The following is a 26,488-nucleotide window of genomic DNA, read 5'->3' as shown; positions in this document are numbered from 1 at the left end:
TAGCCAGAAAGCTGGAGAGGGGGAGGAGAAGAAAATGGGAAGACATTAAATTTTTAAAACATTGAAAAAGCCAGAGGTTAATAAATGGAAATAGAAGTTTGAAAAATAAGCAAAAGACAGAGGATGGAAAAAACCTTGTTCTGTCAGAGTCAGCAACTTGTGCCCTAGCTAGTATATGTGTCCTTACCCAACCCTGCCTCCCTGCTGTTTCTTGTGTAAGCTTGTAGCATCTTGGTTTATAGTCAGAGTTTAGTACAATGGAGGCCTGATCTTGGCTAGGTCCTCTGGACAATATAGATGCAATGCAAATAATAGACAATAATAATAAATCTTGAGAGGTTCTGAGCTCCTACTGAACACTATTAACCCCCATGGGTTTACAATACTATCAACTATATCAGAGTCAGAGTATAAGGCCCAGGCAGCCCAGACAACACCTTGGAGCAGCTCAGAAAATATTAAGCAAGATACAAGTAACAGCAGGGGTGAGGGAACCCCATAGGAGAGCTGGGACTATTCAGGATCGTGTAGGAAGTGGTTTTAATTCCCACCCTTAGGAGCAATCCAGAAGGCTAACACACAAACCAGCATGTGACATTCAGCATTCTGCTAAGTACAGTAATCTGAAATATAATTTGTTGTGAATAAAATTTTCAAAAACACTTATGCTCCATTTTCAAAAGTGATCCAGGCTCTTAGGACTCTAAGTCTCATGGAGAGGATTTAGGTTTATAAAAGCTCAAATCAAATTTGAAAATGGGATCAAGACTTGTAAATCATGTAGGTGGCTCTTGAAAATTTTACCCCTATGTCTCCCTTGTTCTCTCTTTTCCCTATCTGAAAAGCCATGTCTACACTACAAAATTATGTCAATCTAACTTACAATGGCATACAGCCACTGCAGTTATAAAATTGCTTGTACGTGTGCACACTTGGCTCCTTGTGTCGGTGGTACGTGACCTCACCAGGAGCGCTTGTATCGATTGTATTGTCAGTGTGGGGCATTGTAGGACAGCTCCTGAAAGCCAGTAACAGTAGACGTAAGCAATGTGACACTGACATTGCGTCAACCTAATTACATCAACTGTGACTCTATTCCACTCGGGGAGATGGTCATAGGTGCTGACTACATAGGTGCTCACCCACAGAAAAAAAAAGGCAGGTGCGGAGCACCCACAGGCAGCCCCCCAATCAGCTGTTCCACAGCGTGCAGAAGGCACTGCAGGGAAGGAGCGAGAGTGGGGTGCACTTGGGGGAAGGGACAGAATGGAGTGGGATGAGGTGGAGCAGGAGTGGGAAGAGGCAGGGCAGAGGTGGGGCATTGGCAGGGGTGGAGTTGGGGTGGGGCCTGGGGCAGAGCTGGGCAGAGCTAGGGGGAGCACCCCCTGGCACATTAAAAAGTCATCACCTCTGGAGGTGGTGGTACTAAATGGGCATAGAGAGGCATTTACGTCGGTGGGAGCCAAATTTAAGTGAAAACACTTCCACAGCTAGGTTGACCCGAGGCCGTAGTCAACCTTTTTCTCTTTTGTTTCTCTTGTGTATATTTACCTTTTTCCTTCCTTCTCACTCCCCCTTCTTCATTCCCCTATGTTGTGTTCTCTCTCTCCTCCCTCATTTTCAATTGCTCCTTCCAGTCCCGCATTCTCTCCCTCGTGCACTCTCTCTCTCCTTCCAAAAACTCATTAAACTGTCACTCCACCCAATAGCTCTTTTCTAAAACATCCACCCAGTCTTTTCCTCCTACTTCCCCACTAATCTAGTCACCCTTCACTTGGTTCTATCCCACCCAGTCACTCTCTGTCTCTGTGCATTTACAAGGTGTCAATCACTAGTCTAGGCAACAAAGCTCACATCCTCAAAGGTATTTAGGTAGGTGAAATCAATGGAAGTTAGGTACCTAAATACCTTTTGAGGATGTGGGCCCAACTCCTCACTGCTTTCTTTCTCCCTCTAACATAGAACTAGCGAGACCTGAAATAGCTTTGAAAAGCAGTCTGCATTGACTTCATCTCCCTCCCTTTCCTCACAAAGTCTGCTTCTTTCTTTCTCTGCTGTGCACAGAGCCTCTGAAAGCAGAGTGTGTGGTGAAGATAAGGTGATATGGCTGGCGTAAAGCAGTTTTCCAGCTATTTCCAATCGCCAGCACAGCCCTTAGAGCCACAGACAACCGTCTGTAAGTTAGGCCAGCAGCTCTGAGGCTGCTTTAATTTACACTGGGGCCAAACTGGTTCCTGGCCAGCCCCAGAAGCTGGCATAAAAACACCTTTGCCCCAGACTTCACTCCGGTCCTGTGTTGATTGCAGCTTGGCCAGACATAAAAATGAGTGCCTAGAAAACCAACTGTGCCTGGCTCATCTAATTAAAAATAGCATTTTTATACTTTAAAATCTCATGACATTCACGTATGTTATTTGTGGCATATCTGCTAGTAAGTGCTGGGCCCCACTGGAAAGTGGAGAATCTCCCAATCCCAGTAAGATAAAGCTGCCATTTCTAGTCCTGTGGTGTCCTGAGAGATCAGATTTTGAAACTGAGGTTTTTATGTACAGAGAACCTGTTACTGGCCCAGGAGTGAATCTTGCACCATCCCGGCCTTCAGTTAAGGACAGTTTTGTGAGAGAAATTCTATATTTGAGGGAGGAGTAGGCATTTCTCTGGCAGGTAGACTTTAAAAATATTGTGATTATTATTTGAAGCTCCTCAGGGGTTTAAAATGTTAAAATGAGGCCTGGGGGTGATAGATTAGTGGACAGGTGACACGAACATATGTTTTGGTAACATCTAAATGCCACAACTCGGATCCATTGTCCTAGGCAGTATAAAAGCACATAGAAACAGTTCCTGCACCAAAGAGCTTAAAACTAAATAGACAAGACAGTAGTAGTATCCCCATTTTACAGACAAGGAACTGAAGTACAGAGAGATTAACTGACTTGCCAAAGGTCACATGAGAATTCTGTGGTGAAGCCAGGAATTGAAGCCAGATCGTCCAGTCTAGTACCTTCACCAAAAGGCCATCTTCACTCTCTTAGTATGTGATAATATATATTATTTATTTTACATTTATATTATGGTAATGCCCAAAGGTCCCAATTAGGAGGGTGCTGTGCAAACAAAGAAAAGAGACAGTCCCTGTTCTGAAGAGCAGCCAGTCTAAAGATGGCGGGGGGAAAGAGGATATCACATATAAGCAAAATATAGCCTGTGCTGGTCTATTGCCCATACAACATACAAGCAAAAATATAAACAGCAAAGATGTGTTGCCCATATGTAGGAGAAGGGCATAATGACTTTTTCTCTATCTACTCCCAGCTGTGCTCAATGTGAGCAGAAACTGAATACCAACATGTGTTTTTATCTGAAACTTGGTACCAGTATGTTTTTTCACCTCATATAAACAAAGAAAAAGAAGGGTTTGTTCTGCTTCACTGGAGCAAAATAATAATACAATAGAGTACCATTCAGCAACACAAACAGCAACTGTCCTGTGACCTCTCTGTTTAAATGGGTATCCATGGTGAGATCCACATCGTTTTTGTTAGATGGCTTCAGCACTGCTTGGCGGTTTGTACTGTAGATATAGCAGAGAAGAAAGGCTGAAAATGCCATTTACAATTAAATAATGAAGTAAGATATAGAAATTTCATTACATCGTACTGCAGAAGGCTATGCCCCTGGCTCTGTTAGTGTATTTCTATTCATCCTGCTTGTCCAAAACCATTCAAATTAAGAGCTAGATTGTGGCTTTAGGCACAGCCCTGAGCAAGGGGTGGCACATAAATTGCACCACTCCTGGCACAGTGCCTTGCTTCCTTTCCTCTTGTTTTGGCAGGGCAGAGAATAGCAATTTGCTGCTAGCTTCTAGTCTGCACTGCTCCTGGGCTCTGCCCTGCTCAGAGGGCAAAGGGGCATCTCAGGATTTTAAGCAGTAGCTATGGATACCCGCAGCACAAGTGGCCCCTAATGCCTGAAGGAGGAAACTGCAGGCAGCTCAGGCAAACCTCCTCAGGTGTCTGTTTTCTTGTGAGAACACATGAGCTCCACACAATTGACCTGAAATCCCAGCACTCACAATAATACTGTGGGTGCTGGCTGCACTGGATATATGGCATACCAGGAGGTAGGGAAATAAAGACAAGAACCAGATGCAGGAGTCTGACAGAATTAGTAATGAAATGGTGTGTATCATGGAACCTTTATGTTTTCATGCCAAAGTATATCTATTGGCAGTATTGCCAACTCCAGATTTCAAAAATCACGAGTCAGGCCCCCAAATGTCATGAAATTAGCTTAAAAAGCATGAGATTTGTAAAATAACATCTGAGGTTCTTTTTATTTATCTTCTACTGTTGGGGCAAATAGAGTTCCTATTTTCAAGCTTTTCTCTAACAAACACGAGGGCTAGAAACGTATTTTTTGAAATGAAAGCTGAGTTCTCAGGTAATAACCTGAATCCAGAAGCTGGGGCTTTAAGAAACTCCCTAAATATCATGAGACTCATGATAAAGTCATGAGAGCTGGCAAAACCTGATACACTCTGCAGTCTGCTTGACATTTGAGTTCTGTCTTATTTGCCAAACTTGGATCATATATTTCCCGACAAAATCCTAGAAGAGAAATCCAGCCATAACATCAGCAAAGGAATGCAATCAAATTAACAATTCTGAGCCAAACCCTAGTCTTAGGCCTGGTTGGGGTGACCAGATAGCACGTGTGAAAAATCGGGACAAGGAGTGGAGCGTAATAGGGGCCCATATAAAAAAAAGCCCCAAATATCGGGAATGGCCCAATAAAATCGGGACATCTGATCACTCTAGGCCTGGTCTACACTAGTCTGTTATTTTGGAATTAGCCGAGTTGATTTGAAAAAAAAAAAGATTCCATCCACATGACCAAACTGACTTTTTCGATTTAAAGGGCTCTTTAAATCAATTTCTGTACTCCACCTCGGCAAGTGGAGTAGCACTTAACTCGAGATCGCAATCCCTGGTTAAAGGTATTGTGGACGCAATTCAACATTATTGGCCTCTGGGAGCTATCTCAGAATGCTCCCTTGTGACCGCTCTGGACAACACTTTCAACTCTGATGCACTAGCCAGGTGGGCAGGAAAAGCCCCGGGAACTTTTGAATGTCATTTCCTGTTTGGTCACCATCAGCACAGGTGACCATCAGCACAGTCTACCATCACAGGCGACCATGCAGAGTCCACCATCACAAGAGATCACGCAATCCTGGATTCGCAGATGAGTTCCAGCATGGTCCAAACAGGAGGTACTGGATCTCATCACATGCTGGGGAGATGAGTCTGTTATGGCAGAACTATGTTCCAAAAAAAGGAATGCAGATACGTATGCTAAAGTCTCCAGGGCCATGACAGAAAGAGGTTACTCCAGGGACACAGAGCAATGTTGTACAAAAATCAAGGAGCTCAGGCAAGCATACCAAAAAGCCAGGGAGGCAAACGGGCGCTCTGGGTCACAGCCCCATACATTCCGTTTCTACCGTAAGCTCCATGCAATTATGGGGGATGACACCACCACTACCCCACCACTGTCTGTGGACACTTGCAAGGGGGGAGTTGCACGGAGTGAGGAGGAAGAGTCATTGGAGGACGAAGAGGAGGAGGAGGAGGAGCAGGACAGTGCACAGGTGGCAAGTGGGGAATCCGTTTTCCCCCATAGCCAGGAACTAGGCTTAACGCTGGAGCCAATAGCCTCCCCCCACTCCCAATGCGGGCTCCTGGACCATGACCCTGGAGAAGGTACTTCTGGTGAGTGAGAGCCTGATCTGAGCCACGCGGTGGGGGGTGGGAGGGAAACCCAGCCATGCTGGGCTGTTCACTTATAGTTTAAAGGGCTCATCCTTGCTCAGAGCCTCATCGGAGCCATGAGGTGGGTGCGGGGTGTGGTGGTGTCCAGGGTGCCTGTGTACGGCTTTATGAGCCATGGCATTAAGGGGTAGGCTGGGTCCCAGACGATAACTGTAGGCATTTCAGCATCCCCAAAATTAATTTTCTGGTCTGGGAAGTAAGTCCCTTCCTGCAGCTGTTCAAACAGACCACAATTCCTGAAGATGCGAGTGTCATGCACCTTTCCTGGCCATCCCACGTTGATGTTGGTGAAATGTCCTTTGTGATCCACCAGTGCTTGCAGCACCATGGAAAAGTACCTCTTGCAGTTTATATACTGGTCGCCCCAGTGTGCCGGGACCAAGATAGGGATATGCATTCCGTCTATTGCCCCGCCGCAGTTAGGGAACCCCAGCGCATTAAAACCATCCACAATGGTCTGCACATTTCCCAGAGGCACTACCCTTGATAGCAGCTGGTCAATGATTGCGTTGGCTACTTGCAGCACTGCAGCGCCCACAATAGATTTGCCCACTCCAAACTGATTCCCGACTAACCGGTAGCTGTCGGGCATTGCAAGTTTCCACAGTGCTATGGCCACTGGCTTCTCAGCTGTGAGGGCTGCTCTCATTTTGGTGTCTTTGCGCTTCAGGACAGGGGACAGCAAGTCACAAAGTTCCATTAAAGTGGCCCTATGCATACAAAAGTTTCACAGCCACTGGGAATCATCCCAGACCTGCAACACTATGTGGTCCCACCAGTCGGTGCTTGTTTCCCAGGCCCATGATCTCCCAATCGCCACAGGCTGTGCTTCTAGGAATGTCTGTGTCCATGTCCTCATCAGTATAGTACAGGGGTCTCAAACTCAAATGACCCCAAGGGCCGCATGAGGACTAGTGCATTGGCCCGAGGGCCGCATCACTGACACGCCCCCTTGCTGCCCCTGGCCCCACCCCCAATCCACCCCTTCCATGAGGCCCCGCCCCTGCCCTGTCTCTTCTCCACCTCCTCCCCTAAGCGCGCGCAGTTTTAATAAATATATACACTCAGTAATGCACCTCACTCAAAGGACAAAACACGCACTTACATTTACTGCCTAAGGCTCTGGGAGGGAGTTTGGGTGGGGGAGGGGGTCTGGATGCAGGCTCTGTGCTCGATGCAGGCTCCAGGCTGCGGCAGGGGGTGGGGGTGCAGGCTTTGGGACGGAGTTTGGGGATAGGAGGGAGTGCAGGGGTGAGGGCTGTGGGGCTGAGGGCGAGGGGTACATGATGCAGGAGGGGGCTCAGGGCTAGGGAAGAGGGTTGGGCTGTGGATGAGGGGTTCATGATGCGAGGGGGCTCAGGGCTAGGGAAGAGGGTTGGGCTGTGGGGTGAGGGCTGTGGATGAGGGGTTAATGATGCGAGGGGGCTCAGGGCTAGGGAAGAGGTTTGGAGTGTGGGGTGAGGGCTGTGGATGAGGGGTTCATGATGTGGGGGCGCTCAGGGCTGGGGCAGAGGATTAGGGTGTGGGGGGATGAGGGCTCTGGCTGGGGCTGAGGATTAGGGTGCAGGGGGATGAGGGGTTCATGATGTGGGGGTGCTCAGGGCTGGGGCTGAGGATTAGGGTGCGGGGGGAATGAGGGCTCTGGCTGGGGCTGAGGGTTTGGGGTTGGAGAGGCTCAGGGTAAGGGAAGCCTGCCTTGCCAGTACTGGCGGAGGGCAGGCACTAGGACCCTGCACCCTAATCCTCAGCCCCAGCCAGAGCCCTCATCCCCCCACACCCTAATCCTCTGCCCCAGCCCTGAGCGCCCCCACATCATGAACCCCTCATCCCCCCGCACCCTAATCCTCTGCCCCAGCCCTGAGCGCTTCCCCCCCCCCAGCCCGGCCCCGGCGGGTTCCGCTTCCCTTCCCCCGGCCCGGCCCCGGCGGGTCCCGCTTCCCTCCCCCACCCCCCGGCCCGGCCCGGCCCCGGCCCCGGCCCCGGCCGGTCCCGCTTCCCCCCCCCCCCTTACCCGAGCGCATCTCCGGCGGTCCCGCTCAGAGCCGCGTGGTGAGGGGGCGGGGCTGTGAGCTCCACGCCGAGCGCAGCGCTCAGCCCAGAGCTCCCAGCCCCGCCCCTTCCCCACTCGGATCGGGGCGGGGCTCAGGCGCTCGGACGGAGACTCGGCGCTCTATGCGCCGAGGCTCCAGGAGAGGGGCGGAGGCGGGAGCCTCCGCTTTTCTCTTGGGGGCCCCTGCGGAGCTCCCCTGGGGAGCTCCGCGGGCCGCAGGGAAGAGCTCCGCGGGCCGCATGCGGCCCGCGGGCCGCATGTTTGAGACCCCTGGTATAGTAATTGCGTTTTGTTGCCGCTGCCTCGCCCGGTTTTGCAGGTACTGCACATACTGCTGGATAATGTGTGAGGTATTTACAATAGTCAAAACTGCAGCGGAGATCTGAGCGGGCTCCATCCTTGCAACACTGTGGCACCTGCATGGGTAATCCTGGAAAAAGGGAGCGAAACGAGCTCTTCGGTTCAAGATGGCCAATAAAAGGCGGTAAATGGTTGTCTTCTGTAGCTTTCACGGAGCTGCCTTATGTAAATCCTATTTAAGGGTGGGGAGGAAGGCAAACAGGACTTCTCCTCTCCATGGCCTGTCTGCTTAAGAGAAAAGACTGCAAAAGATGGACTGGGAGTGGCTGGCTCATTACAAAAGCAGCTTTACCTCTCCTGGAATTGACACCTCCTCATCTATTATTGGGAGTGGACTACATCCACCCTGATTGAATTGGCCCTGTCAACACTGGTTTTCCACTTGTGAGGCACTCCCTTCTCTTCATGTGTCATTATATAGTGCCTGCATCTGTAACTTTCACTCCATGCATCTGAAGATGTGAGGTTTTTTACCCACGAAAGCTTATGCCCAAATAAATTTGTTAGTCTCTAAGGTGCCACAAGGACTCCTCATTGTTTTTGCTGATACAGACTAACATAGCTACCACTCTGATATTTGTAGCCAATGTTTTTAGTGAAACTAGCTTAGTTTGCGTGTTTGATTTCATTTGCTTAGTAATCTGCTTTGTTCTGTTTGTTCCCCCTTTTACCACTTAAAATCTGTCTTTTATAGTTAATGAAATTTGTTTTGTTTATTCTTAAACACAGTTTCTGTAATTTCTAATGAGGGGGCAAGAAGTGTGCACACCGCTCTCTACAATGAGGGAGGGGGCGAACTTCATAATATATCTTTGGGTCTTCACTCCAAGAGAGGTAGACATCTGAGTGCTGGGGCAAGTCCCTTAAACTGAGTCTTCCCAGAGATGATCTGCAGCTGGGTGTGGCCCTTTGTGTGTGTTAGAGGAGGTTTTAAGAGCCTCGATCAGTAAGACAGGTTAAAGGGGGCCCATGCTGGCAGAACAGGTAGACTCAGTGATATCTCAGCACATCAGGTGGCTTCCCAAGGGGTCCAACCCATTACATCTGGTTTAACTCATCAGTTATGCGACAGGTAAGATGCACTGGATTCTGCATTATTTAATTAGGTGTCTTGCTTCTATAGACATATAATTTCAGCAGCTACCGTCATCAGTCAGGATTTAAAAAACATAGGGTAATAAGCTAACTGACTGTTTCATTTCTTTTTATGAGTATTGTATTGGGAGGGGTATCGATTTAAATACAGTTTCCTTTCCATATACTTATTATTAAAACTATTTGTGGTGATGTGTAGGGGGGGCATTCACTTCTTGAGTGCCTCCTTGCAGCTATGTACAGTATTGCAATCCTTTTCCTGCTCCCAGAACCCCCTACCAGCTGTCTGCCTGTCACTGCCAATCTTCTCTGGCTCAGCCCTCCGGCAGGGTCACACAGTCAAAATTAATACCTTCCAGGGCAGCAATGAGTCCAACAAATAAATAGTCTATCTGCCCTCCCCAGGCTCTTCAACTCCAGCTCTGGGCTCTTTAGATTTAGCCCTTCGCTCATGCCCTATCCCTTTCTTGAGCTTAGGTTAGGCTTGTCTCTGTTTTTTAGGGTTTACACACTTTGCTGGTGATCAGTGGGGGAACACAGGCTTGATCACTATTCTGGGTTCCAACCCAGGGACTTTGTAAACAGCATTTGTGTACTGCTCAGCTGAGTTCATTGCTGCTTCTTCCATAGGCCTCTTCCCTCCTGGGTCCTTTATCTTCACCCTTAGTCCAGGGACAAAATTCTCAGGTCTCTCTCTCCCTGCAGACCCAGCTATGCCTGTAAAGCCAGAGACAAACATTGACTAGTCCTCCTGCCCATGTGGCCAAATAGGGAGACCTTTCTCCACTTGTCTGGTCCCAGAGAGGGACTGCCCTGAGGGGGCCCTGAAGCTCCTTTTATTTAAGCCTGCTGGGCTATGATTTGCTGTCACTAGCCCTTGGATGACTAGATTTCTGGAGTTTGCAAGATCACTGCTCTGGAAATGCTTCTCTAGGCAGGCCTGGAGGACCCAGCTTCACTGCTCCATTCATCCCACATTGAGAACTGTGGGATCTCTTGCAGGGAGCTACAAAGGCCTGGTGCACCCATCGCATGCCAGCTGAACAGTGAAAACTGTATGGAACTTTGTACCTTGTCAATCCACAGTTGTTTTTTTGCAGTATGTTATTTTATTGATTGGCTTATTTTGTGAATATATGTGTTCCTAATTGCTGAGTAGTTCTTACCAGAGTTTTACAGTTTCAAGTTTTTCTATAGCACCTGCTGAAAATTAAAATACCGGTGTTTTGTTTGCTGTATAAGCAGATTCCATCTGGAGGATCTTCACAGTAAGAACAGTAAAATTTAGCATATCTTGTTAATGTGCTTTAAACCACTCATTTGCACTTGGGGTTGTCAGCAGAAATAAATAAAAAAAAATACGTGCAGTGTATAATCTATATCTCCCTTGCCTTTTAGTGTGATAGAGCTAATAGGAAACAGTGTTGCAACATTCTTACTATGTCACTTAATTCTCTTTTCATTTTGGAATCTTTTTCTTTCTGGTCTGGCAGGGAAAATTATACTTAAAACAGCAGCAGATTGGAGAGTCTCCATCCTTTATATAAATTATAAATAACAGCAAAACACTGACATAGTAGCCAAATTCCAAGATTTTCAGAGGTCTAACTAGCCTCTGTTTCTTAAATAGCAGCATTCAGGGCCACAAAATATCCACTCCTCATCCCCGATAATTGACCCTGCTAGACATAGAAAGAATTGTTAAAAGTGAATGTAACTTTCACCATATGTTTGTTTAGTTTTTGTATTCCGCTCAGTTTGGATAATGAAACTAGACCTGTCATTAAATGCTCTGTCTGTACAGATCCAGGTAGGCTAAGCCCCACTAAAATATCCCAGCTCTTAACCACACTATAAACGTTGTGTAGCCTCTGTTCAAAATCTAACACACAGTTAATAAAGAATTAAGGTTAAGAGTATGTGTCAGTGGAGTCCAGCAAACACCCCTAAAGTCAATTTTTCACTGTCTTTACAAAACAACCCAAATGTTACAAAGACTGGAAATGAACAGTTAAGGGACCCAGCCAATTCCCCGCTGCAATATAAATCCTTCATCACTCACTGTTTGCCTGAATTACACTGCACACCCACACTGGAATGCTGGGGTGGCTGACGATGCTCTTGCTGCTGGGTCCCCCACCCTTGGTACTGAAGATGCTGATGCTGCTGTCCCTTCAGCCTGGAATGGGTGGGCTGAAGATGCTCTCAATGCTGCCTCCATGGGGAAGCTGAAGAACTTGGCTGGTGGGCTCCTTCTGTCCAGAGCAGAGCATCTGGAACAGCTGCTCTTTTCATGGGGGAGGGGAGGGGAGTGAGGAGCGGGACCCAGCAGCAGAGGCCGAATGGTGACTGAAGGCCCAGTGCAAAGGCAGCATGGCAGAATCAAGAAAAATATATGGCTCATGTACCTATGGGGAGGAGGGGGTTTGGCTGTGCTTGGAGAATAAAATATGGGTGACAGTTTATGTGGGCATGTATGTCTACATGTGTGAAGACAGAACAAGTGTGTGTGTGGGTGGGGAGATATTGATCTGTTTTGGGGGGTAGAATAAAATGGTTTGTATGTTTTTGTTGGGGGAAGTAGAAATAATTGGTGTGCCCAGGAGAGGCAGAATTGTTGTGGAGGTTAGAATTAAACAAACTGTGTTTCCAAATACATGCATGTTTAAGCAAATTAAAACTGGAGTGGGTTTGATTGGATAGTGTTGGCAGGTCTGAATCTTCATTGGCCTCACTTCTGAAACAAAGATGAGGGCAGCTCCCGGCTGTACTTCAGGCCTCCAGAGGCCAGGCTTTTGGGGTGTGTGTTTTCAGGTTTTGTGTCCTGTGATTTTTGCTTTCTTTCTTTCTTTCTTTTCTTGGTTTTTATACCGCTTCCATCACTATAGTATCTGTGCTCCTTACAAAAGTTAAATCATCCACAGGCCAATCCCCTGCTTGGCATGCCCAAGGTGTGAGCATAGATGGCTTTCCACCATCTTTCCAACTCCAGATCCTGGTGGTAGCCAGGAGCTGGTACGGTGCAAACTAGAGCAGCCTCTAACTGCTACTGACTAGTTCTTCTGGCCCAGGATAACCAGCATGCCTTGAACTCTAGCCACACTCTCTCCTGACCCCAACCCTGGGGCCAGGGCCTGTGGCTAGAACTGTTTATGCCACCTGGGGCTTGCCCTAGGCAAGGGACATCCCCAGCTAGATATTTATGTCTGTTCTCCATTTCCTTTGCACCACAACAGCCTCTCAGAGAGAATGGAGCTGGGGCCAGGATCTTGTCCTGTGTAACTGTTCTACAGAGAGACCTGCAGCATTATTCATCTTCTAGCAATGCTTCGTATATAACAGAAAAAATATTCTTAATCGAGGTTGTTTCCCAAAATGGAGCTTCTGGAATTCCCCAGTCATTAAGGAGCCAGTGTGGTGATGGTAATGTTAATGTCTGGCACAGTTTTTGTTTTGACTCTCTTTACAGGGGTGAATTTCTCTGTGAATCACCTAAATCCTTAAAATAGGCTCAAGTGGCAAATAGGCCTTGTGTTGGGTATCTGCCCAGGTGTGAAATTCCTTCAATAGGAACAAATAAAGGGAGAAAGAGAAAAGCAGAGAAGATGGGTGGAAAGGTGCCTAAAAGTGGGAGGAAGTGAAAAACTACTTCAGAATGAGATGGCTGTGAAGGGGAGCAGAAAAGGTAGCACAGAAAAAGGGGAGGAAGAAGAAGAAAGGAATAAAAAGAAAAAAGGAAGAGAAGTGGAGATGAGTTAGTGAAGGCTTCTGTGTAAGAAAACTAATTTCAGAATGAAACTGCCACTTCACCAGAATGAAGCCAGAAAAGTTCTCTCAGGACAGAAGCAATATGCTCAGAAATCCAAGTTTTAATAGTGCAAATGCCTCAGGGAAGTAGCAGACAGATCTGACTGAAAATAATGAATTACAGAAGTGAAGTCAAGATGTAAGAAAAGCCTCAGTACCCCTTTGAGATAACATGTGCTCTTACCTGGAGAGGTTCCTACGAGTGCTGTAGGAGCTTTAAAGAAAGCACAGGTTCCAAAATTGCAAACTTCAGAAACAGGAAGAAGAGAATTGCCTTCTAAAGAAACAACTAGGAGAGAAGATTCCTCTGCTAGGAGAGGTCAGTCAGTAACAACCCTGTCTTTAGTCATCATTGAAACACTGAAATCAGAAAGGCAATTGTGCAAGGCAGCGAGAATTGCTGCAAGGGCTGACTGATATATACTTTTTTCTCTATATATCAGTGATGGAGCCGAGTCACCAAGCTCAACTCTGACTTCAGATCCGGATCCAAGTTTCAAGAAAGTTTGGATCCTGACTTTTTGGGCAGGGCACAAAGTTCATCCGAACTTCTCAAAGCTTGGGAATGTTCAGATCCAGTTTTTTAGCTGTCTTTCTATGTTGATGTGTAAGTATCTAAACAGAATAAAACTAGTTTCTGATGATGATGACAACGGAACTATACATCTGATTAGGAATGGTACACAGATATTAAATAAAATAAAAAATGGTATGCTCAAAAACTGCTATGGAAAGGGGAATGTTAAGTGCCTTAACATTGCTCTATCTGTAAATAGGAGCATCCCTAGGAGTAATAGCTGGGTACTCAGTGAGCACTATATATTATATATAGTGTGTATAGGGAATGTTGAATGAAGGCGATGAAGAGTAGAATGCACAAGTGGGAGGTTTGGCAGCTGAAAAGGTCAGGTTACAGGCAGAGGAGACATAAAGAGATCAAAAGCTAATACCACAATAAGAAGATGAAAGTATTCAGCCAAGTATTGAAATGAAATGGCAGTTTAAAAGGATCTGACCAGAACTTCCTTAACAGCAGTAATTAATTTCTTTATTTTGGAAAGTAGCAATAAAGCTCTCCTCTAGGTAATTTTTTTTAAACCTTCACAGCTAATGATTTCCTCTGCTTTGATAATTTCAGCTGAACGTTTCTATGTGGATTTGTACAGTGCAAGTCTTATCTGTTTGGATTCTTTTTGGTTCATTCTTGCAATGTGTCACTTCATAAACATTTGAGGAACTATTTTATGCTTTCTGGGGTAACTTTGGGCCTAATCCAGGTCTCACTCACCCTGTGTATTATTATTAATTGTATTGTGGAGTGCCTAGAAGGCTTCTCTGAAGGATTAGAGCTAGGGTGACCTTAATCAGAGCTCCATTGTGCTAAGCATTGTACATGTATTTTTCCGAATGCCTATCCCTGCCCCAAATAGCTTACAATCTAAATACAAGACAAGAGATACAGGTAGATACAACAAACAGACGGGGAGGAGCACAAGGTTAGTAATGAGACACTTATCATTAGTATACCAAGCTGTGGTTACAGGATTCAAACTATCTAGTCCCTGTCAAGTGTTTTGTACACATCAAGGCCCAGGTGGGTTTTAAGGAGAGATTTAAAGGAGAGATTTGCTGATTCTTCCAGGGAGCTCTTCCCATGCATAGAAGGTGAGTCATATGGAAGAAAATAAGGAAAGAATCTTTGCATAACTCCAGTCAGTGGAGGTATGCACAAATCTTGTGTTATCCCTGGTCAACTGTTTGTCATATGCTGTATACTGTAAGCAGTTTAAGAAAATTCTGTGCTTTTGGAGTGAGAAGATGAGCTTTATCCCTGCTTTGCTGGATTTATTATAGTCAGAAAACTTAGATGCAAACTCCTAGACAATCAGGAGTTGAAGGTCATGTTAAATATATATATAACTGAAAGGTCATTTCCCCTAGCTTTAAGTCTCAGATTTTTTATACCTATGCTTTTCATGTCATAATCCTTTGTGAAATTTAGTATGTCTGTTCCTGAGTTGAGTACCTCAGTTAATTTATTCAATATTTAATATGCAGGATAAAACTGACACAAGAAAAGCTTTGCAAAAAGATCCATAGAACTGTTTTAACAATATTTTTGATTTGCATAAATATTATTCAGCTAAAGTGTTTGCAATGTAAAGCAGCAAAAATATTTCTATAAACCCAGAAAAATATTTATGCAAAATCAGAAACTCCATGTTTTAATACAGACAGTTGGCCATGACACAATCCCTGCTGGTCTGCCGGCGCATTCTCCAGTTAAGCTCTTAGGCATTCCCTACACTGTAGGGGAAATTCGATCTAAGCTACACAATTTGAGTTATATGAATAGCATAACTCAAATCGACGTAGCTTAGATCTACTTACCGCAGGGTCCACACTATGTGACGTCGACAGGAGATGCTGTCCCGTCGACTCCCACTACTCTTCTCTATCTGGTGAAGTACAGGAGTCAATGGGCGAGCGATCTGCGGTTGATTTAGCAGGTCTTCACTAGACCCTCTAAATCGACCACCAATGCATCAATCACTGCTTGACAATCCCCTGGTAAGTCTAAACAAGCCCTTAGTAAATCTTTAACTCCGCGAGTGACTCCTGTAATCTTGTTCAGTTTGATACAAAATTGTGTTTTCCCTGTTTGAATACCACATTTTACTCTTGATTTTTTTTTAAACGTTTGCTAAAACCAGGGATGCTAGAACCATTTGTATAGTGGGGGTACTGAGAGCCTTTGAACCAAACTGTAAACCCTGTATATGATGGAAACCACTTCAAGCCAGGGGGTATAGCAACACCCCCAGCATCTCTACTTCCAGCACCTATGACTAAAACTGGTTTCAAAGATCTTGAAGTATTTTTGTGAATGCATATTGCTAAGGATTTCTGTCATTACAGTGGTTACATTAAAAATGAAAAGGAAACATGTACATTGTTTATTTACAGTGTTATAGTTTATATGTATGCAATAATTAAAACTAATCATTTTCCTCAAGAAGTGTTAATAGTGGGTTGCAGTGCCTATTGCAGCTGCACAGGTGGGCCTCAGGGAAAAAAAGTTTGGGAATCCCAGGTTTAATATATTTACAATGGACTTCCCAGCTAGAAAAATCTGGTGATCAATATATTTTAAATAGTGTAAGTCATCAAAGCAATGAAAGTTGCATGCAGCATTGAATTGAGTGCAGGACTGTAGTTATGCTCTTTTCTGTCTGTGAATGAGAAAGAAGAAAGGCAAGAAGAATCATTACTTTCTTGGAGTCACAGTGACATTGCCGTTATAATAATATTCACTGCTATGACTTACATACACTTTTATGCCTTTTTCCCTCCATACATACAATTAAATACTCAGTGTGATTAAAAATAGCAGAAACCTAAAAAGTAAAAAAGTAAAATAAATAAATAAATACATAAATAGTTTAAAATATCATTCTGTAATTTACAAGGCCTTGTCAGGAAGATTATATTGCTAGGTGACCTCAGATGATATCAGCCACTAAAATACCGCAGTATTTTCCAAATGCAGTAATCAAATCATTTTAGACTGAACAATTTTGTATTATAGCAGAGTGCCACCTCTGCTATAGTTAAGGTTGATCATTACATTCTGTTTAAAGGTGGACTATTCTAAGTGCTCTGCAATCACATGCTTCCTTGGATTGTCTTGAAATTGGACCAGTGGTAGGGCAGTCTCAATAGTTGGGGAGAGTATGGGCTGTTGGAGCAGTGAGGGGGAGTATTGGAGTAGTATTGGGAAGAGTAGGTTGGAAAGGAAGGAGTCAGAACTGTGCAGTCAGGGGGTTTGGTGGGAGGCTTCAGCTTTGTCTTCCCAAAAGTCCCACATCAATCTATCAGTCATAGGTACTTATGTGGCCCCCGTTATTGTAGCCTCACAATCTTTAATGTGTCTATCCTCACAACATCCCTGTGTAGTAGGGAAGTGCTATTATCCCATATTCTGAAAGGGCACCAGGCACCATTGTGCAACTCTAATTCTGTGTTAATCTAGTTTTTCGGCATTTAATAACAATAAAGGGTTAAGAAAGCTTTGCTTAAAACTAGTAGTCAGGGGAGTTCGATTGTTTTTAAGTACAACCTAATGCCATGAAGTCAAAATAAAGTTCCATTTTTTAAAAATGTTAATTTCTAATCCGAGTGCATGTTTTTTTAACCTTATAAATGGTATTTTATTGATTGAATTCATGCTAAAAATAATCTATTGTAGTCGCTGGTGATTGTTTCAATAAGGAAATAGTCATAATGAATCCATAGCTACAGTAGACTAAATATTCACTTAGAAACTAACATTTCTTTAATCCACACTGCACTATTAAAAAATGTGGGGACAAATCAGGTTCATGTTCTGTCATTTTTTTTTTTGGCAAACAACAGTAGGAGAGATATTTTTTTTTGGTCTTGTGATACAGAAAATCATTTGAATTATTATCCGTATATTTTGTTTTACAAATTGAATTATATTAGGATGTATTGAGACTTAAGGAGCTCAGTCTGGTTAGGTTATCAAAAAGATGATTGAGAGGTGACTTGATTGTGTTGTAAAAGTACCCACACAGGGAGAACATACTGGATACCAAAGGCTTCTTTAACCTAGCAGAGATAGCATAACAAGAGCCAAAAGCTGGAAGTTAAAGCCAGACAAATTTATATTTGAAAGAAGGCATACATTTTTAACAGATTTCAGAGTAGCAGCCGTGTTAGTCTGTATCCGCAAAATGAACAGGAGTACTTGTGGCACCTGAGAGACTAACAAATTTAGTTGAGCATAAGCTTAACTATAATAAGCTATTATCAGCTCACCTTATTATTATCTCCTGCTGATAATAGCTCACCTTAACTGATCATTCTCCTTACAGTGTGTATGGTAACACCCATTATTTCATGTTCTCTGTGTATATATATATATCTTCCTACTGTATTTTCCACTGCATGCATCCGATGAAGTGGGCTGTAGCCCACGAAAGTTTATGCTCAAATAAATTTGTTAGTCTCTAAGGTGCCACAAGTACTCCTGTTATTTTTAACAGAGTGATTAAGCATTGGAACGAAGTCCCCAGGGACGTGATGAGGTCTCCATCATTTGAAATCAGGACTGGATGCCTTTCTGGAAGATGCTTTATTCAAACACAAGTTATGGGCTCAATAGAAGAGTAAATAGATTAATTTCTATGGCCTTGGTTAACAGGAGGTCAGAATAGTGGAATGTAGCCTTAAAATGTATGAATATATTAAATGGATTTTTGCTTGCTGTAATTGTTCTTTTAAGGGCTGGAGGCCTGGAGCTGGCCAGCCCTGTACAATTAGCCCTGCCTGCAAAACCAACATGTCATGGAGCAATCTGGGCATTTTGTTGGCATGCCTCATGTACTACCAGAAAGAACATACATTTTTGTAGAGAAGATAAAGTGACTGGTGTGGATGTGTGTTGTGTGGATTTTTTTAATTGTCTTGTTGTTGACTGCCTAAGCCCCAATTTCAAAACCAAGCTTTAATTCTCTTTCCTTCAGGGCTCTAAAATGCAGAACACAAATTTGTGGGTAAATCATCTTGTTAGACATTAACAGCAACTAAGAGTTAGTAATGTTATTTTTTCCTCCCAAGGGAATTATTTAATGTTTAATGAAAATACTGATTTGCATAATTCACTTGCAGAGTGAAGGTCACCGTCAATCTGTCACTAGGATAACAGGATAATTACTTTAAATGACGATCTTCCAGCCACAGAAGAATGCTCATTTGTTGAAAATGACAATTTAAAATGATAATATTAGTTATATCCTTGTCATTCTATTTTAAAGAATGTCTGAAGTGTCTCTGCCATAATTCTCAAAGCTGTGTGTCTTTCTGCCCAAACTATGGGAAGCAAGAAGTAGCTGGATATACCAGCAGTGCTAGCAGAGGGAATCCTTCCTTCTTAACTTATCTATTTTCCATCAAACAGTATTGCGCTTTCTTTCCCACTATCCTACATTTGATAGTTATCATTTAAGAGTCCAGATGGTTGGCAACTTTAACAGAAATTTGCAACAGTTTAGCAAATTAAAATGGCAGAAACATTACAAGCAAGGTATCTCTAGTCCATTTAGGGCTATGCCATCCCTAGTCTTGCGTGAGTGCAAGGAGCCTCCCTGCCCACTCCACAACCCCGATTGAGTCAAGAGTCAGACACAGTCTTGATCCTTGTATTCATAACAATCAAGTGATTCTAGCACCAGCAGTGATGCTACAAGTTCCATAGAGGTGAGGTGAATTAGAGTAGAACCATCATCCTGCCATCCAAAACAAACAGTGATGCTGAGTGGCTTCAGATATGGCATCCTAATAAAAGGTGTAGCAGATGCCACTGTTGTGTGGGCTCCCTGGCGCTCCTGGAGATGACATTCCTGCCTTAGGCATGATGCCGCCTGCTTTTGTCAATTCACAGCCCTTCATCGCACAAAAGAATCTGGTGCTTTTTTAAAAGTCAAAAATAATCAAGTAAACCCAAACCAGGAAGTAAACTCTTTTGCAAGTCACTTCTAGGCAACTCACGTTCTCTGTATTTTTCTAGAACTTCTTCATGCTGAGAAAGGCTTCCACTGTATCTTGACAGGTGTCATTACAAGTAGAACAAATCACTCAAACACCTCTTTTGCAGGACTTCTCAACAGAAATAAATTACAAACGAAGAATACAGACTAAATCCTTCCTTTGACATACTGGTGTGGAAATTCTTCTCGCCTCCTTTCCCATCCCTTCCAAACAGCACAGCAAGATCCCCCTGCAGTATTTGAGTATGATAGGCTGGGAAACCAACTATGCACTGGCTAGCACATCATAACCCCAAGGGGTGCATCCTATTGGTTAAGAGGCCACAACTATACATGGATAAATCAGAACAAGTTAGGGTATCAGCACCTGCCCCTTCCTCTTGTAAATAGCACTTGTGTAGTCCCAGTGAGTGCAATGGGTGTGCCCTTTGAGTCAGCTGTTACCTTTGTGCTAAGTAACAGAACTGGCCCATAATAGGAGGGCTTTTCCAGCCCTCCTAATCCACAGGATGCAGCCATCAACAAGTCTTAGCACAGGGCACATGTTGCTCCCACTCAGTAGAGCAGTGAAGTGTATCCTATAGCACTTCTTCCTGGTCCTCTGAGGAATCCCACTCTGGCCAGCCAGAGTCCTCTCAAAAGTGGTATTGTCTCTTCCTTTCCCTCCAGGAGGTCAAGATTTTCCCTTGTAGTTTTGAGTGCATCATACATTTGCTTTTCAGGTAGGTAAGTGATCATGTTAATTACCTAATGCCTGGAACGCATTCAAGGCTTGGAAAGTGCTCTGTTTTTCCTGTTTCCAATGCAACATGCCATACTGCACCCACCCCATGGCAACCAGGGTGTTTCCTCTAATGAATTGTTTGGCCCCCTTTCCTGTGTGAAGCTTTTGGCCAATACGTCTCATAACACTAACCACTAAAAGCAAGATTCAAATAAATAACTGCTAGAATCAAAGAACAAGCAGCAGATTTGCTCTTCAGCTGAATCAGCCTAAGGACTTTTAAAGCCACTGCTGCATTACGGGGAGTGTGTGGGGCACGACAGCATCAGTGGCCAGAAGCAATCTGTGGGGAACAGACAAGCAGGCGCAGCACTCCGTTAACAGAATACTGTGCTATCCGCTTTAAAGAGGTGCAGTGCACACTTCCCCCATGTTGGTTCTGGACCACCAGGGCATGCAGGCAGGGCCCCAAGTATCAAGATGCTGTCTGTAACAGGGGTAGATTTCAAAGAGTTATTTGCTTGTGCTTCCCGGTTCCCGGCCAATGGGAGCTGCGGAGCTGGCACTCGGGGCGGGGGCAGCACTTGGAGCCTCCCTGGCCGCACACGCGCTTAGGGGCCACAGGACATGCCAGCTGCTTCCAGGAGCCACGTGAAGCCAGGGCAGGCAGGGAGCTTGCCTTAGCCCCGCTGCATCACCAACCGGACTTTTAATGGCCCAGTCAGCAATGCTGACCAGTCACTTCCAAGCAACGCTGACCAGGCGTTCTGGTCGAAAACTGGACGCCTGGCAACCCTGGAGCCGAGAGAGGCTCCCCAATGCTGCAGGCAGCTGCTGCAGCACTGTGGCCGAAGTGGGAAATCACTATGAATGCAATTCATATAAAACAACATTTAATCAATGTTCCATAAGAACAAGCATTCTCTCAGTGTTCAGCATTTTGGTCATTCTAGTTAAGTTAAAGCATCATAAAACACTTTTCATTTTTGGAGTAAGAATACAAACTCTTTCCTGCTCCTCTCGCCCCTCCCACCCCAAAATAGTTACATGCTTGGGTTGAGCACTTAAGGGACAAAAAAAAGCGAGTCTTTATTTTAAAAATACTCCTCTATGTCCTCTCCTTTCAGAAAGGTTTTGAGCAGAAGCACAGGAAATTACCGGTCACTTCCAATCCCTTAAAGCAAAATGTGGATTGAGCCAGAACTGTTTACTAATGCCAGAAAGCATCTAATTCAGGAATGTACTGTACAGAAGGGGGATGGGACATTCTGGAGAGATACACAAGAATGCAATAATTCTGCAAGTACAAAGTTCTTACTCATGTTTGCTTTTATTGTAAGAGTCTTAAGCATAAAGAATTAATAAGAAAAGCCTGGTCCTTCTCCAACTCAAATTGATGGCAAAATTTCCATCTACTTCACTGGGAACAGGACCCTATTCAAAACGGAACCCAAATAACAAAAATGATAATGCTAGTGGATCAAAGTCATCCCTGGTGTGTCACTTCTTCCTGCAGAATCTAAAAGCCATAGTGTGCTCAAGAAATGTTCTACCATAGGATGGTGTTCTAACATCACCTCCATCATTTTCACCACAGTATGTCCATAAATATGAAATTATTAAATATTTTTGTCTTGCCCTCCCTCAGCTGTATTTTTAAGAAATAAAGAAACTTTTGCTATAACAGGCAACAAGTAATATTGAGGGGTAAAATTGTCTTCATGATGTTTTGTCTTTTGCTCTTTATATGATGAAAAGAAAATGAAGGAACCAGATAGCCACCGCTGTCTCAAATAATTGTTGATTGAATATACACAAACGTTCAACACCTAGCTACGTACATCCTGCTGGTGCTGCTCTGGCTGGTTTCTGGCAGCTTCTATGTGAGGCCTTGAGGCAGGGTCCCCCAAATAAAGTGACTCTGAAACTCTGTATAAGATGGTAATAAGCTTTATTGCAGTGAGAAGCTTATGAGAGAAAGTTCCTGCACTAGGAGGTAGGAGCCTCCTAGTGCAGCCCTCAGCCACTACCGCCTCATAGCTAATTATACACTGCCAAAGCTGATTCCCCACTCTGGCACTCCGAGTGCAGGAAGTGGGGGCCTGCAAGAAGTCTAAAAATTAATACTGGCCCCTCCAGGCTTGTATTAAACTCCCAAGGTTACAGCTTTTCTCTGACCTTGGATGGGTAGATGCTGCCACCACCCAAGTGCAAAAGCCCCTTGGGACCCAGGAAGGTGCATTGGGAATTCCTCCCTGTGGGGCACCCTCAAGCCCTTTCACCCCTCCTCCCCTCCCAGGGAACAGCTGAGAAAAAAAACAAAGAAAATCAGCTGTTGCCACCAGCTAATTAAACAACATATGCACGCACCTCTTAGGACCCAAAAAACCCAATCCTGTTCTTAAAAAAAAAAAAAGGTACATTTTATTAAAAACAAAAAGAAAGAGAATACATCTGGAACTTAGGCTGTTGCTAGATTTTAAAAGAGCAAATATAAAAATTAAGCATCAAGAATGGTTTTCTTGAGGTCCAGCTTAATGGTTACCAGCAAAACAAAACCATATGGGGGTTAGTACATAGGAGTCCACAAGCCAATAAGAAATAAAAGAAATAACCCTAATCACATCTTCCTAGACATTCCCTGATTTACTTACATATATGAGGTTTTAGATAAGCAATTCCTAGGTATGATTTGATGATTTTTCATACCTGGTTTAGCTTCTTACAGCATTGCTGCTCTGTGTCTCCTCTCTCTGGAGAACAACAGACAGACAAACAAAGGGAAAGTTTTTTTCCCCCCAATTTAAAAAAGTTCTAACCCTCCCATTGGCTCTTTTGATCTGGTGCCCACTCCCTTCCTTTTACTTATGGGCTTTTTTAACCCTTTACAGGTAAAGCAAGTAGAGAACATATAGTAACAGGGATTTTATAGCTAACTGGCTAGCTGGGTGTCTATAAAAGGGAGCTACTCCCCCCTTCATTTATCACATGCACCCTGAAATCTTATACCGTAATCAGCCTGGAAACAAGTTACACTCTGGCTTTCCCTAGTGGATCATTACAGCACATTTACTCTAGACTATGGAGTTTTCAGTGGTTAATGTTCATTCTAGTTTTATTATTTCTATTGCAGTAGCATCTATGGGCCCCAACCATCCATACTATGCATTCTACGATTTCTGAGAGGTCTGCTTCCAGGCTAACCCTTATTTGAAAAAACAACAACAGAAACCCACAGCATTTGACAGCAATGGTCCAAAAGACGATTGTAATAGTAGCATCACTGCAGAGCTGGAGGTGATGACTGTAGAATACAGTAGTAATACTTTATAAGTATAATTAAAATCCAGTGTGGAGGTCTGCTATGTAAACTCAACTGCTGATGTATCACAGGTACAATTGTAATAACACAGCTGAACAACAGCCCAACCTTTATTGGGAAGTAAAACAGTAAAGTAGAGCATGGATTATTATCAGAGCCAACTGGTATCTTGTAAATCCTTCTGGATTTCATTCTTTTTATCGAATGACTCCATTTTGCAATCTTGATGCAGCACCAAGTTTCCATGTTGTTTCCTCTGGAGAAGACTGAATTCAAGAAAAAAAAGTCAAAGGATAATATGAATTTTCATTGGCAACATTTAAATAAATATCCTGCACTAAACCAGGCACAGTGATGGAACAAGCTCGCAGGCTAGCCTGGAGATTTGACTGAGCTTGAAGGACTGTAAATATAATTACTGTCACTATTGGTTGCATCAAGAATTACAGCCACATGACTTCAAACCTTCATCAGTTTTAGTCAATGCTTTAAGGCTGGGTCTCTTTTTAGTGGCGTGGGATCCCTCTAATCCCCTTCCCATAGTTTTCGTGTCCTATTTTTGGACAGCTAGGGAACTTTTCTATGTACATTTCCCAATTCACAATGACAATAAAGTGAACTGAGGACTGGGTCTGATGAGGAGGAACAGAAACAAGAGAACTGGCTCTGCACTGCGTCTCATAATATGTAACATGAGGAGGAGAAGCAATGCTTCCCTACTGTGGTGAATGGAAAGAGGACTCCCCTATTACTGTGTCTCGGGAGGGGATTCCATGACGAGGAGCAGGAAGAAGAGACGACCTGCGGGAAAAGGAGTCAGCCACCAAAGCCAGAATGTCTGTCAGGAGTGAGACACTAAACTTCCATCAATTCCTCCTACAGAACTCCATCAGGCTAGCAGTTGGCAAATGAACCCTATCGGGGCAGAGAGGTGTAACTGAGAATGGCAGGTGAGGGGTTTGTTTTGGAGATAGGACCATGTTAGTGCTGTCTTCTAATCATATCTCTTCCCCTTTAACATCTGTGTTCTCCCCTTATGGCCTCCATGGAGCTGCTATGGAAGCAGCTCACATGCACAGGGCTGTAGGCTCAGATAGCAGGTCCTTGGCCCAAAAGTCTCTTCCCTGCTTAGCCTTGGTACACCCCACAGGACACCCCCACCCAACTCCCAGCATGTCATCTGCTGAGTAGGGAGCTGGGGGAGAAGATTAAATAGGATGGGAGAGAAGGATCAGCCAAAAATATGTAAGAGAGTAAAAAAAAATGAGAAAAAGGAGAAGCATGAGAGAAAGTGGACAGAAAATAAAGAGTGAGATGGTTGCATCTGGGCAAAGCTGTTGTGCCAGGGACATGGGAGGACCCCTCTGCCAATCCATCTCATGGGGTCAGAGGGAGAAGACAGCTGCAACAAGAAATCATTGGCTTAAATGTCTTGTCATGAAATGGAAACTTTGCTAATACTGTTCTGATCAAGAAGCAGTCATTGCTAATCACTAAAAGTTGGCTACGTCAATTCTCTAGGAGATCTCTCAGTAAAACAGCTACCCCAATTAAGTGGAGTACTCTGTACTTTTATAAGTATTGGTACTATAAAGTGGAGTACACAGTGTATACAAATTGTAGCTTTGTAAAGCGGAGAAATTTATTTCTATCTGGGGGTGAATATACTGTGTTTCTGTAGGACTTATTCCATGTTTCTACAGTGCCCATCAATATGGTATTTTATAGGACTTTATGATTAGCTCTCTTCTGCACTAGATGCCCTTTACCAACACACATCTAAGTACAGTTCCCACTTTCCCCTTTATTTAATGGGAGCAGTCCATTTCCTCAGACTTGCTATCTGAAGTCAGAGACAAATATTGATAGTGACGATATCTAAATTATTTTTTTTGTTGAAGATTGATTTTCTTGGGCTCCAGTAGTATTGGCTGCATTCCCAGAAATGTCTCTTAATTTATAATTTCTAAGGTGTCAAACTGAGACAGAAGGAACAAGTTTTAAATATAAAACTCTTCAAAGTGGGAACATTTCACACACAGTGAAGTTTCAGCCGTAGCCCTTGGTACAGTAAAATGTAGAGTTAGCTGAGAAGAACTGAGGCAGTGAATTACACTGTCAAGGGAGAGAAATTAGTTTTAGAGTGGGTCTGGCTCGCAGGCCAAGGGCTGCTGAGAGGACATTCACTGCACTGCACTCCTACATTTGATTCTTATACTGAGGACTACCTGACAGACACCTGTGTGACCCAGCATTAGCTAGGCAATGAGTGAGGAAAAAGGAATGTAAAATAAGGCAGAGGGGATGCACAGTCAGTTGTCTGCAGCATTATACCGAAGAAGTGGTTTTGAAAGCTATGATGGGAATCCAGCTCCTCAGCACAGTGAAAGCCGTGTTGCTTAGTAGTCACTGATGCTGACAGCATCACTCTTCAATCCTCCCTGTTGCCCAGACCGATCAGCATCAATAGCTCCTTCTAGTCTGTCATCTCATCCTTCAGAGAAGAGTGAAGGAAAACACCCCAGGAATGTGCAAGGTGACATTCTAGAATAGCGTGGAGAGGCACAATCACTGATATGATTTGCATTCTAATTGTCAGATGACACTAAATCAATGGAGTTGCACCCACTTGCACCAGGGCTGAACTCGGCCCATGATGCTGTTACAGTAGTGCATATATGTAGTCTATAACATGGAACACCGTGACACAAAATACAATAGAAC

This window comes from Mauremys mutica, chromosome 2 (assembly GCF_020497125.1).
Source record: "Mauremys mutica isolate MM-2020 ecotype Southern chromosome 2, ASM2049712v1, whole genome shotgun sequence".
NCBI lineage: Eukaryota > Metazoa > Chordata > Testudines > Geoemydidae > Mauremys > Mauremys mutica.
Note: the sequence above shows the minus strand (reverse complement) of the source record.